We start from the raw sequence: 13,255 nt of genomic DNA on the forward strand, positions 1-13,255 counted from the left end.
TTGGTTTTGCAGGGCATCACAGGCCACGAGGCGTTTGAAGGAACCTCGCATTTAGGTGATGTGGCTGCTACAGAGGTTGGACTGTGACATGCGCCGCTATGAAAGCTAAGTATCTGGTTGAAAATCTGTGTATGGTGCAGATGGTGTGTGTTGAAGCGTTGCTGTAATGGAAGGGTAGTTTGTGGGGAGCTTGGAAGGCGGTTGGGCTGGGGCTGGGGGTTTTGCAGGCAGGGTGATTTTTGAGGCCCCGGGTGCTGTGAGTAAGGGGCGATGGCCCCTTGACACCCTTTGGTGGTGGGATGGGTTAGTTGAGAGTGAGGGCTAGTGTGCATGTGATCTGAATGAGTGGTGTGTTGTGAATGTGTGTAACTTTGTGGGGTTACGTGGTTTAGCTTTTCAGTGGTCTCTTGCAGGGTGGATGTAGAGATGTTTGTTAGGCAATTAGGAAAAAAAAAATACAATTAGAATAAAAAATCCCCAGCCATGGGATTTTTTTTTCCCCCCAGCTGCGGTTTTTTTTTTTTCCCCCAGTTGTGGCCACTCTGTGAGGCGATGTTCATGGTCAATGTTCAGACCGGGGTTAGGCTTGGGCCAGGGTTTTGGCAGGCAGGGCGTTTTTTGAGGGCCCTGGTGCGGCAGGCACAGGGCAATGGCCCCTTGAGGGTGGCAGGCTGTTGGATGAGTTGAGAGTGAGGGCCGGTGTGCATGCGATGTCAATGTGTAGTGTGTTGTGAATGTGTGTAACCTTGTAGGGTTATGCGTTTTGACTTTTTAATGTTTTTTTTCCTTTCAGGTTGTACAGGTGAGATGGTTTCCAGGGAATTAGAATTGGAAAAAAAAAAATACAATTAGAATAAAAAAAAACTCTAGCTGAAGGATTTTTTTTTTTCCCCAGCCAGGGTTGTGGGTTTTGTTGTTCCCCCTGTCCCCGTCCCCCCCCCCCGTCCCTGCTGCGCTGTGAGGTGATGTTCATCGCCAATGTTCAGATGGGGGTCAGGCTCGGGCCGGGGTTTTGGCAGGCAGGGGGATTTTTTTCTAGGCGCCTGGGAACGGTGCTCCCCTGGAACATGGTCACTGCCAATTAGTGCAGGGAATTATGTTAGTCAGCGGATGGTCTTTGGAAGATAGTTGAGGATTTTGCGGGTGAAGGGTGGGGGGAGTTGGACTAGAGGGCTAGTATGGAGTAGGCCAGGGTTGTGAAGTGTGTGAGTGTAACTGTATTTTTCCTTGGTGTGTTTGTAAAATATTTGGGTGCTCTTTGTAGTTTGTGATGTAATGATATTTTTCGATTTCTGTTTTTGTGCCTAGGTGTGGAAGTGGACAGTCTGTGAAAAGGAGTGGAGCAACTCCTTTTCTATTTGAGAACAGGGCTTGTGGAGGTAATGTCACCTCGGGCAGTAAAACTTCTGGATGTGCAACAATGGAGATAATGGCAGTGAGGAATGTGGAAAAGACTGATATGTTGGAACATGGTTTGTGAACTCAGAACATGGTCTGTAAACTTTGTATTTAAATACCATGTGAAACAATAATAAAAAGGAGTAGGATATGGCACTGTCCCTGTGTGTAATTAAGAAAAAAAATAAAACATTTACCTTTATGGTGGAAGTCATTTTATATTGCAATTTTTGAATTTGCTGTTGTACAACTGTATTGTAAAACTGTATTGTAAAAATGTGAAGTTGCTATGGTGAAACTGTATTGTAAAACTTGAACACTGGTATAGCGAAACTTTGCAGTTGCTTTTGTGAAATCGTGTGGTGAAACTTGAACGTTGCTATCCTAAAACTGTACTGTGACAGTTGGACGTTGCCACTGTGACAGTTGGACGTTGCCACTGTGACAGTTGGACGTTGCCACTGTGACAGTTGGACGTTGCCACTGTGACAGTTGGACGTTGCCACTGTGACAGTTGGACGTTGCCACTGTGACAGTTGGACGTTGCCACTGTGACAGTTGGACGTTGCCACTGTGACAGTTGGACGTTGCCACTGTGACACTTAAATTTAAAACAAAAGAGCAGTAGCAGATGGTTCAGGCTCTGGGAGGAAAGAGTTATAAAATGAAGGTAAAAATTTACTCCCACGGCAGAAGCCATTTCCTACTGTAACTTTGCAGTACTGCTGCCCTTAACCTTAGATTTTGCAGTACTATAGCGCTTAAGCGCAGCAGTACTGCACAATCTGAACTTAACTGAAAATTAGCACTACTGCTGCGCTTAAATGTAATTTTAAGTTTAAAAGCAAACATTAAAAAAAAAAAAAAGCAGTAGAAATTGGTAAACTCCCTGGGAGCAGAAAGTTAAAAAAAAAAAAAAAAAACCAAAACAGGAAACACTTGCTCCTGGGCAGGAAGCCCATTTCTACTGCTGCACCAAACTTACATATTCTTAATATTTTTTTTTTATAGATTATCTCCACTTTCCCCACCTACCTACCACTTAATGAGGTAAGTCCACCCCCAAGCACCCACCCCTGGTGTTAGTGGGCTCCCCCAGCACCTGCCCTGGGATTAGCAGGCCCTGCCCCAAGCACCAGCCCCCTAATTAGCAGCCCCACCCCCAGTAGGTAATCCTTCCCCAACCCCCACCCCCTAATTAGGAGCCCTGCCCCCACTACCTACTCCCTCCCTGAGCCCCACCCCCTACTTTGCACACCTCTACACACCCCCCAATGCAATAATTAAAGTAAGCTAGAAGTCTCCCCATAGTAATCAATTAGGGTAATAGCTGCCACGTGCCCCACTCCTCCAGTTTTAGTTAGCTCAAGGTAGGGTTAGGGTACCATTGGGACCCAGAACCCCACCCTAACCCTACTGAGGGGGTACCCCCACATTACACCCCCTAGTGCTCTATGGTAAGGGGACCTCTTAGACGTAGAACCCCACCCTAACCCCAGTGGGGGACCCCCACTTAGGGCCCCCAATCCGTAGGGTTGTGGTTAGGGCTCTGCAGGGCTATGGTTAGGGGGGGTTAGGGGTCCCTGCGTTTGCAGGCACTCTAGACCCCAGGGACCCCTAACCCCAGACTGCCCTAACCCTACCTTGGGGCTCCCTGGCCACAACCCTAAACACCCATAATCCTAGCTTTGCGGAACCCCAGGCTGCACTACCCCATGTCCCCTGGAACCCTAGTCACTGGAAACCCTACTGTAGAGGAACCCTAATTAGGGTTACACCAAGTGGGCGGGGCCTCACTGGAGAGCAGTATGAGAGGTGGGACAGAGCCCTGTGGTGGCTGGATGTGGGTTAGGGATTAGGAGTTAGGGGCTAGGGTTAGTCTTAGGGCCGTTAGTGGTTAGGGTCAGAGTAGCGGGTTAGGGGTTATGGGGTCAAAGGTCACAGGGTCAAGGTCAAATATCATGGGGTCAAAGGTCATGGGGTTAAGTCAAAGGTCACTGGGCTCAGGTACCAAAGGTCAGAGGGCCAAAGGTAATGCTGCCAAGGGCTAAACTTCATGGAGGTCAGGGGTCCATGCTCACAGGTCAGGGGTCAAAGGGTTAGGATTAAGTTGTCAGTTTATGGTTAGGGGTTAGGGTTTAGGATTAGGATTACGGTGTCAGGTTAGGGTGTTGGGTTGTGTTGTGAGGTTAGGGTGTCGGGTTAGAGTTAGGGTGTTGTGTTAGGGTTAGGCTTAGGGGTTAGGGTGTTGGGTTAGGTGTTAGGGTGTCGGGTTAGGATTTAGGGTTAGAAGTTAGGGTTAATGTTAGCATATCACGTTACGTGTTAGGATGTCGGCTTAGGGTTAGAGCCATTAGGGTGTCAGGTTATGGTGTCGGTTTAGGGTCTTGGTTTACGGTATCGGGTTAGGGTGTCGGGTTAGGGTTAGGAGTTAGGGTAAGAGTTAAGGTTAGGGTTAGGACTTAGGGTTTGTATTAGGTTAGTTCTAAGGGCTAAGGTTAGGCTTAGGGTTAAGGTTGGGTTAGGATTAGGGTTAGGGTATGACTTAGGACTGGGGTTAGGCTTAGGGTTAGGGTTACAGTTAGGGGTTAGGGCTAGAGTTAGGGTTAGGAGTTAGGGTTAGGGTTTGTATTAGGTTAGTTTTAAGGGCTAAGGTTAGGATTAGGGTTAGGGTACGACTTAGGGTTAGGGTTTAGGGTTAGGGGTTAGGGTTACGGTTAGGGTTAGTGCTAGGGTTAGGGTAAGAGTTAGGGTTAGGTTAGGGTTAGGAGTTAGGGTTAGGGTTTGTATTAGGTTAGTTTTAAGGGCTAAGGTTAGGCTTAGGGTTAAGGTTGGGTTAGGGTTAGGATTAGGGTTAGTCTTAGGAGTTAGGGTTAGGGTGTTAGGGGTTAGGGTGTCGGGTTAGGGGTTAGGGCCCTGTCTTCCCTATTCCGCATTCTGGTCCCTCCCTGCCCCTCCCCGCCTCTCCCCTGGTCCCCTCTCTTTCCCACACCACTGCCTTTTTTGTTTGTTTGTTTGTTTGTTTTTCTTTCTTCCCTTGTACCCCTGATACTGAAAAGCCAGTCGAAGAAACTCCCTAAGACTCGTTTTGGAGTTTTAGAAAGCAGGCATTCTTCATTGCAGCGCTGGCTGCACGGGGGATAGTTCCACCTAGCGTGCATGCCACAGCTTTAGCACAAACAGGTTATACAGAATAACTAATTGCATGTTAATCAGATTAGTATACATATACATAAAAACGACGGCAACCGATTATCATAGTACTGCCTACGTCCGATCACGTGCAATGAAGGATCCATTTGAGACGAAGGGCTGCTTTTGCAACCACCGACCCATCTGAAGTTCTTGCTGGCTGTCCTCGAAGTCTTTATTCTTGTCCTTGTTCTTTGATCTTGAAGCTTAATGCAGGTTCAATCACACGTGGTCAGTTTCAGCATTGTTCTCATCCAGCGTACAGGAACATCTAGTCATAAGAGCAAAGAACTGCAAAACTTAGGAGTACCTACCTCTGCTAGTCGATTGCTTGGCTATACTTTTGTCTATTGTTTCAATCGTAGTGTTAGTGTAAGATTTCTAATAATTATTTACCAAATCTCACTTTTGCAGTCACCTAGCAGCAAACCAGTTTCCACAGCTGGTACAAAATATTAAAACCATCCCAATATTTAGACGTGCCATACAGAATGTATGGAAATAGGCTATCAGAGGTGTCCGAGGGGCAGAGGGAGCGCCGGGGGGCGCCCCGAGCCCCAGAGCAGACTCGCTGGCAGGACGCGATAGGCACGCGACTGACTGAATAAACGCTGGCCGCCCGTCCCCTTTGCCCTCCGGGCTGCGTTTGCGCTCCCTTTGCACGAGTGGAGGGGCCGTGAGGGAGCCCAGGGGAGGAGGAGGTGAGGCGCTGGGGGGGTCGGGCCGTGTCCCCCCTGTTCCTGCTGGGCTCCAGCTGTTGCAAATATTCCGGTAAAGAAATCAAAATTTAATCACATAGAAGAGTTAGGTTTGATTAAGAAGTAAAATTGTGAAGCATAACGTATAGGATCGTTAAGTTTGAAACGTAGCCATAGAAACTTTAGGAGGAGCTGTGTTACGCGTGACTCTAGGAACCTTAATATTGTTAAAGTTTGAAAGAGCTAACCCTAGAAACCTCACCAGGAAGTTACTGGTTCTCCTACCTTCTGTTTCAGGAAACTAAGGAAACCGTCGGGGACGCCAGTTTGCTGCTTGGAAACCCCCTTACCCTTCCCATCTCCATTTGAGGATCGAAGATGCCAGTCAGCAGAGCTAAGTGTAACTGACCAATGATTGTTTTTAAATAAGAATATTGATAAGGTTATATAATCAAAGGACCGATCATTATAAAGGTTAAATTTAAGAACGAGCATAGTATGCATTTTTACGGAAGGAGCTTAGGTAACAATGACCTGACAGGAAAAGTCTGTAAAAACTGATGGATTTTGATACTAAGCGGGACACGCCTTTGGAGGAGCGATCCCCCGTGTCCCCAGCGCTGCGATAAACAAAGTGCCCGCTGCTTAACTTCAGGTTGGTGTTAAGGAGTTTTATTCCGGATTTCGGGAACGGTTTTGGCGACCCAGATGGGACCTTGCGAGTGAGACTGGACGAGATCGAGTGTCGATCGAACTCCGGCCGGCACCGAGGTATTCTCGTGGAGAACCGTCACCCTCGACTCGCAAAGCTCCTCGCAGCGTTCCCTGGAAAAAAAGGTAAGGCGCCGCTGCTTTGGAATTTGTTTGGAAAGCCTGCCCGTGAGGCGCGGCGAAAGCTTCGCAGGGTTGGGGCTTGGAGGGTACCCGTCTGCAGTGGAAGCCTAGGCGTCTGCCCGTAAGTCATAAGCGAAAGCTATTGCTGGGTTGGACTTTGTGTATTATTTGGGACAACTGTCATTTGCATTTGTTTGGTATTTGGTATTTGAATGTATAGAAGTATAAAGGCATCAGCAAAATTGTTTAAGAATAAGAGTGCAGGAAATGGAACCGCTGATGAAAAGTTACCAAAACCATCACCGTTGGGACGTTTATTGGCACATTGGGGTGAATTGCAGGAAAAATGGTAAACAAACAGAACTTTGAGTTACAATACTATATTGCAATTACTGTTGTTTTGTAGGAGAGAGAGAGTAAATGGAATAAAGTGCCATAGGTAGATTTGTTCTTTTTAAGTGAACGTATCTGACGGGGAGTCTCCCAGCAGAACCTCTGGTTACAGCTAAACCGGGAGAACAGAAAATGGAATTTGAATTGACACTAGAGTCACCTTTTCAGTTTTAAATACCTTAGAGGGAGAGTTAAGTTTTGAAGAAATTGGTGGTGTCGGTGCAACAAGTGAACGAGAAACTAGACCCTTCTTTAAATCTTTAACAATGAAATTAGGAAAGCAATGGGTCACTCAGCAGTTTTTGTATGTGCCAGATTCTCCTAAAACCCTGTTAAGGAGAGATCTATTTGAGAACTTAGAGGCAGAAGTTAAATTAAAAAATGGAGAGATTAAAACTTCAATTCCAGAAACTAAACGTATCGAAGCAGTGGCTTTGTTGTTAACAGGATGGTTACCGAAAGCAGAAGATTATACCAGTCAAAGTCTAATGCTGTAATTCCAATCGTCTGGACTGGGAAGTTCCTGGTAAATCCAAAAAGCAGAACCTGTGAGAGTTGATTTAAAGCCAGGATGGAATCCGGTAAGAATTAAACAATACCCCCTAAGACCGGAAAGTCGGAAAGGGTTAGCAATGGTAATACAAACATTTTTAAGATACAAATTGTTAATAGAATGCGAATCCAGATATAACACCCCGATCTTGCCTGTTAAAAGGCTAATGAAAAAGATGGTAGATTAGTTCAAGACCTCCTCAGAGCAATAAATCAAATAGTACAAGATATTCATCCGGTAGTAGCAAATCCTTATACTTTGTTAGCAACCCTAACGGAGAAACAAGAATGGTTCACAGTGTTAGACCGAAAAGATGCCTTTTTCCGTATTCCCTTGGATCCCAGTAGTCAAGGGGTTTTTGCTTTGGAATGGGAAAATCCTGAGACTGGGAGAAAAACACAATATACGCGGACAGTCTTGCCTCAAGGCTTTAAGAATAGTCTTACCATTTTTGGAAATCAATTGGCACGAGAATTAGAGATTTGGAAGAAAGAAAATAATCAAGAAATCTTGCTGAAATATATGGATGATCTGTTAATTGTAGCTGAGACGGAAGAACAATGCACAAAGCTAACTATTAACTTTTTGAACTTTTGGGGAATCGGTGGATATCGAGCGTCAAAAGAAAAAAACCCAAATAACCCAGAAAGAAGAAACTTATTTAAATGAGTTTTAAAATCCTAAAAGGACAGAGACAATTGGGAACTGAGAGAAAAGAGGCAATTTGTCGTCTCCCCGAACCTAAGACGAAAAAAATTAATGACGAGCGTTGCCGGGAATGGTCGAGTGGTGTCACCTGTAGATTATAAATTGTGGCTTGCTGGCCCGACCTTTATAGGAGCAGCTCAAAACCTCAAACGATGGATTGGACCGATGCCGAGAAAGCTACTTTCCAAGAACTGAAACAGGCTGTAAGAGGGGTGCCAGCCCTAGGCCTGCCAGATCTCACAAAGAAGACACTTGAACTTTTTGCTCGTGAAAGAAGAGGTATAGCTCTGGGTATCCTGGCCCAATACGTAGGGCCAAGTGGGCGAGCTGTGGCCTACTTCTCGAAGCGATTAGGTAATGTGAGTCTGGGATGCTCTGGTCGTCCGAGAGCCGTCGCTGCAACTGTGCTACTGATCCAGGAAGCTCGTAAGTTCACCTGAGGACAAAGGATTAGAGGACAAAGGATTACTGTACGTTTCCCATATGATAACTGTTGTGCTAAAACAGAGAGGGGGGCATTGGGTAGCCCCTAGCAGGATGCTGAAATACCAAGTGGTGTGGCTGGAACAAGATGATGTTTACCTAAACACTACTACCACCGTTAACCCTGTTGCGTTTTCAACAACCGATCAAGTTAAAGGAGGAGAACTGGAACGTGACTGCTTGCAGACAATCGAAAGAGTTTACTCCAGCTGACTGGATCTCTGAGATGTGCCGCTAGAAGAAACAGATTGGGAACTGTATGCCGACGGAAGCGGTTCCATCTGTGAAGGAAAACGTTTATCAAGATAGACAATAACTACTGAGGAGGTAATTGTGTTGCCAACTTTGCCTTCGACGATATCTGCCCAAAAGGCTGAATTGATAGCTCTCATTCGAGCTCTGGAACTAAGTCAAGGAAAGCGAGTCAACACTTTTGGACAGACTCAAAGTATGCTTTTGGAGTAGTACGTGCGCATGGAGCGATACGGAGAGAAAGAGGACCGTTACCCGCGCAAGGAACCACCATTCAGCACGCAGAACAAGTACTGAAATTGTTAGAAACCATTCAAAAACCAACAGCAGTCACGATAATGCACTGTAAAGCACATCAGTTAGGTAAGACCGGTCCGAACGCAGGTAACCGACTGGCCGATAAAGCTGCTAAAGAGGCTGCGGAAAAAGGCATCCTAGCACTAGTTCCAGAGAAAAGTATAAAATTGCCTAAAGAAACTCCAAATTATAACGAAAAAGATGAAGAATTAATTATTAGATTGCAGGCTAACAAAATGAAACAGGATAGGCTGTAACACCGACAGGTCAAATAATAGTCCCACCCACAATAATAAGAGAAATTGCCCGAGCTGAACATCACAAAGTATATCGGGGAACAGAAAGTGAAATACGACAAAGATTGTTTAAACAATTAGAAGCGGATGTGAAATTTATATATAAAAATGTCCCCGAATCAGTAATAAGATCATCTTTGGGATTATGAAATAAGGAAATTTTTTAGGAGAATATTAGCAAATTGACTTTATAGAATTGCCTTGAAAAGAAGGATCTATCCTAGTTTTAGTTGATATCTTTACTGGGTGGCCCGAGGCTTTCCCTTGTCGCACCGAGAAAGCAAGGGAAGTAGTCAAAGTCTTGCTCAAAGAGATAATACCAAAATGTGGGGTGCCTGTAAGAATGTCATCTGACAATGGCCCTCATTTTATAGCAAAGATTATGAGACAAGCTGAGCAAAGTATTATCTATAGATTGAGACTATCACACCCCATACAGACCACAAGCGGGGGGGGGGGCGGGGGGGGGGGAAGAGAGGGAGGGGGGGAGAGAGAGAGAGAGAGAATGAACTATACCCTTAAGCAACAGTCGAGTAAAATTTGTCAGGAAACCTCACTCCTCACGTGGGTTAAAGCATTACCCATGGCTCTATTAAGAATCAGAGTATAGCCAGAAGAGAAAGAAAATTTAAGTCATTATGAAATGTTTTATGAAAGACCATATCAAGAGTCCTATGTTCTGAGTATCTTGAGTGCCTTTGGAGATAGGTTTTTAAAAGGTGTTATGATTTCTTTAAGCAATTCTTTTCAAGAACTTTGTCAGTATGTCTCCACAGCTGGACCCTTAGAATTGGACGTAGCAGCGCATCCCTTCCGACCAGGAGATTGAATGTATGTAAAATCACTGAGAAGTGGAAAGGACCGTATCGAGTCATTTTAACAACCCTTATAGCGGTAAAGGTCTGGGAGAAGAACCTTGGCTTCATTATTCAAGAATAAAGAAAGCACCAACAAGAAATTGGAAGTCTAAAGAAACTGGCCCTTTAAAACTGAAAATCTATAAGTAAGTTTCACATTATCTATTTGGGAAAACAGCTGTGTAAAGTTTATACTATTGGGGTTGCTATTAGGAATATTGTCGAGGGCAATAATCTTTTTGTGTGTTTAGAGGGTGTATGTATTTTTTTTTTGAGGGGTTCCAAACATGAGATAAACAAAATGAAACAATTATTGTTTGAGCTGTGTTAATCTTGATATTAACCGTTTTTGTAATTTGGTTTAAAAAACCAAAAATCTAGTTTTGTAACTGATTCAAAGTTTTGTAAAGACACAAAATTGAACCTCAGTAACAGCCTGCCTTCCGATTCCAAAGTCAGATGAAAATCTAGTTCCGTGGAGAATACTGACATTGAATTTAACCAAAACTTGAGAAAAGATGCAGAACAATGAGAATCATTTTAGCAAATTAAATGGGATGGATTTAAAAGGCAATTATTTTTTTTAAATTTGAAAGAAGGAATTAGAGCGTTGTGAATTATAACATTACCAAACCATCCACCTCATGGACAAAAGAATTAATTTACTCGCCCTTCGGGAGAAACTTGTACAGGCAGCCCTTGGGGCTGTCAGTTGCCAAAACCGTAGCGACAAGTGCAGGAAGGAACTTGGGATCATATTTAAAATATAAAACGATGTTTAGAATTTCCTGGAGTTCCAGGATCCTTGTTAGAGCCACCCAGAGTCGGGACCGTCTATGGAAATTTAGACTGGTTTAGACAACCAGAGAAAAATCACACATCCTAAACAGAGCTGAATGAAGGTTTATACTTGCAGCTCCTCTGACCCCAAACTCCAACGACTTTCTCTAGTAGCTAAAGCTCTCAGATGGGGATGTGTTTGTAGAAAGTATAATAATATTTTACATGATCTTTGGTCGCCTCTTAATAACGGAAAACATTTAGCTTGGAGTTGACTGTATTAAAGGACAGGTGAAAAGTTCAGGGTTAACTGTTTGGGTGACTAGTGATGATATATGATCCACTCACCTTTTCATGAAGGAGAAAGGCAAATCGTGGACTTCAGCCTTAATAACTCTCTCCTCTCTCTGGAAGAAATCTCCCTTGTGGCCTCGCTGGTGGACCCGGGTAAATGGAAAAGATGATACCTGGCAATCGCCAAGTCTTAGAACTAAAATAAGATGGGTATTCAAATCTGTATTTTGACCCCAGTTAACACCCCTTCCAAATGAGATGACTCTTGCCACCTTTCATTCAATCGAGGAAGTGCCTGCTGCTTAACTTCCCATGGGTGTTGAGAAGTTTTGTTCCGGGTTTCGGTCCCCCAGCTGCGGGCCGGGGCTGGAGGAGCCGCAGGTGCGGGCAGTGAGGCTGCTGGGGCCGTCCCCTCCCTGGAAAGGGGGGGCTGCCGGGGGAGGGGCCGGGGCGGGGCCGGTGGGAGCCGAGGCAGGAGCGGAGCGGAGCGGTGGCCGGGCTGCGGCTGCCCCTCGGGAGAAGGTGAGCGGGGCCGGGCGCCCCTCGGACGGCGAACGTCGGAGGCGGGGGTGGCCCGGGGGAGGTGGGGGCCGCCGGTGCAGAGGCCGGGGGGGAGCCCTGGGGGCTCACAGGGGGCTGGGACCACGTGCGCGCGGGGGGGGGGGGGGGGCTCACAGGGGGGCTGGGAGCAAGTGCGCGCGGGGGGGGGGCTCACAGGGGGGCTGGGAGCAAGTGCGCGCGGGGGGGGGGCGCAGGGCGGCTGGGACCACGTGCGCGCGGGGGGGGGAGTGCGCTCACAGGGCAGCTGGGAGCAAGTGCGCGCGGGGGGGCTGGGAGGAAGTGCGCACGGGGGAGGGGCTCACAGGGGGGCTGGGAGCAAGTGCGCGCGAGGGGGGGGGGGGCGCAGGGCGGCTGGGACCACGTGCGCGCGCGGGGGGGGGTGCTCACCGGGCCCCGTGGCGGGGCTGCGCAGCCGGCCGGCGGGTTCCGGGGAAAGCCCCGAGGAGGACGACGGGGTCTGTGTGGGACGCACGGAGCGGCGGCGGCGGCCGCTGCCCGGAGCCGGAGCCGGGCGGGGGGGTGCCGCGCCGCGCCGTGCCGGAGCCGGGCGGCGAAAGCGCGCCGGAGCTGCCCGGAGCGGCGCTGGGGGCTCGGCGGGAACTGCGGCTGCGCCGGCGTGGGGGTGGGCGGAAACGGAAGCGGCTTCCCCTCGGGGTCAGGCAGCAGGGCGGGCTGCCTCCCGGGGCATGCCGGGAGCTGTAGTTTTCGCGGACTCGGCGGCCGGGCGGCAGCGTGGCTCTCGGGCGCGGCGTAGTCCTTGCTGCCGCCGCGGCCCCCGGAGTCCGACCAGGTCAGACGCAGGAGCGTTGCCGGTTTCGTGTGGTTTTCCGCGGGCTTCCCGCTGCACCCGCTCCCCGACCAGCCGTGCGGACGCGCGACCCGGGCGCATGCGCCGTCCTGCGCGTGGGGCAGCCCGGCGTTCGCTCGTCGGCTCCGGCCCCTCCGGCGCATGCGCGGTGTCCGGGTGCAGCGTGGTGGCGCGCAGGGCGCGGGTCTGGGCGGCAGCGGGCGAGCGCCGGGACCGCGGGTGAGGCGAGCGATCCCCTCCGGCGGGGGCAGGGGCAGGGGCGGGGGCGGGGGGGGTGCCTCCTGCCCGCTGGCCGCCGGGCGCTGGCGGGACGGGAAGCTGCGAAGCGGCCGCCGCGGCAGGCTCCCGGTCCGCCGGAGGCGAGCCGGGCCAGGGCAGCGCCAGGCAGTTCCCCGAGAGCCGATAGAAGGGAAGAGGGGACGGAGGCGGGCACCCCCCAGGCGCGGCCAGCGGGCGCCTCCCCGAGTCGCCGGAGCTCCCCCGGCGCCTTCCCCCGGCCCCGCTCGGCCCGTGCGGCTGCCCCCAGCTCCAGCCCCTCCCCTGAAGCCTGTGCTGTAGCCGCAGGCAGCCCCCGAGCCCTGTCGTGAGGGCAGCAAGCTGGCCCTCCCATGTTCTCGAGTCTCCCTGAACGTGGGTGCCGTTAGCAGCGGCGCGGGGAACGAGCGGCGTCTGCGGAAGCCCCTGCGGAAGGAGGGGCTCTGGCCAGGGTCGAGCTACAGTAATAACGGTCACTGCTGCCTCTTTCCCTCTCCCAGAGGCCACGCTGTGAGTGCGGTTGTCTGTTCGTCCCCGGGGATGCCGTTGACTGCAGCAGCCTCAGGCTCGCGTGGGCTGTCTCTGCCTGGCCTCCC

The 13,255-nt window shown here is 49.3% G+C and overlaps 1 long non-coding RNA gene across 1 annotated transcript; it reads right to left on the minus strand.

Moving 5' to 3' along the window:
• Positions 1-4,497: 4,497 nt before the first annotated feature.
• On the minus strand, positions 4,498-12,171 carry LOC142028049 (uncharacterized). Its single transcript, XR_012649370.1, has 3 exons — positions 11,984-12,171; positions 11,090-11,231; positions 4,498-4,861 (listed from the first exon to the last, which is right to left on the minus strand). It is a non-coding gene; the product is annotated as an uncharacterized LOC142028049 (long non-coding RNA).
• Positions 12,172-13,255: the final 1,084 nt, after the last annotated feature.

The sequence above is a fragment of the Buteo buteo genome, unplaced genomic scaffold, assembly GCF_964188355.1.
Source record: "Buteo buteo unplaced genomic scaffold, bButBut1.hap1.1 HAP1_SCAFFOLD_120, whole genome shotgun sequence".
Classification (NCBI taxonomy): domain Eukaryota; kingdom Metazoa; phylum Chordata; class Aves; order Accipitriformes; family Accipitridae; genus Buteo; species Buteo buteo.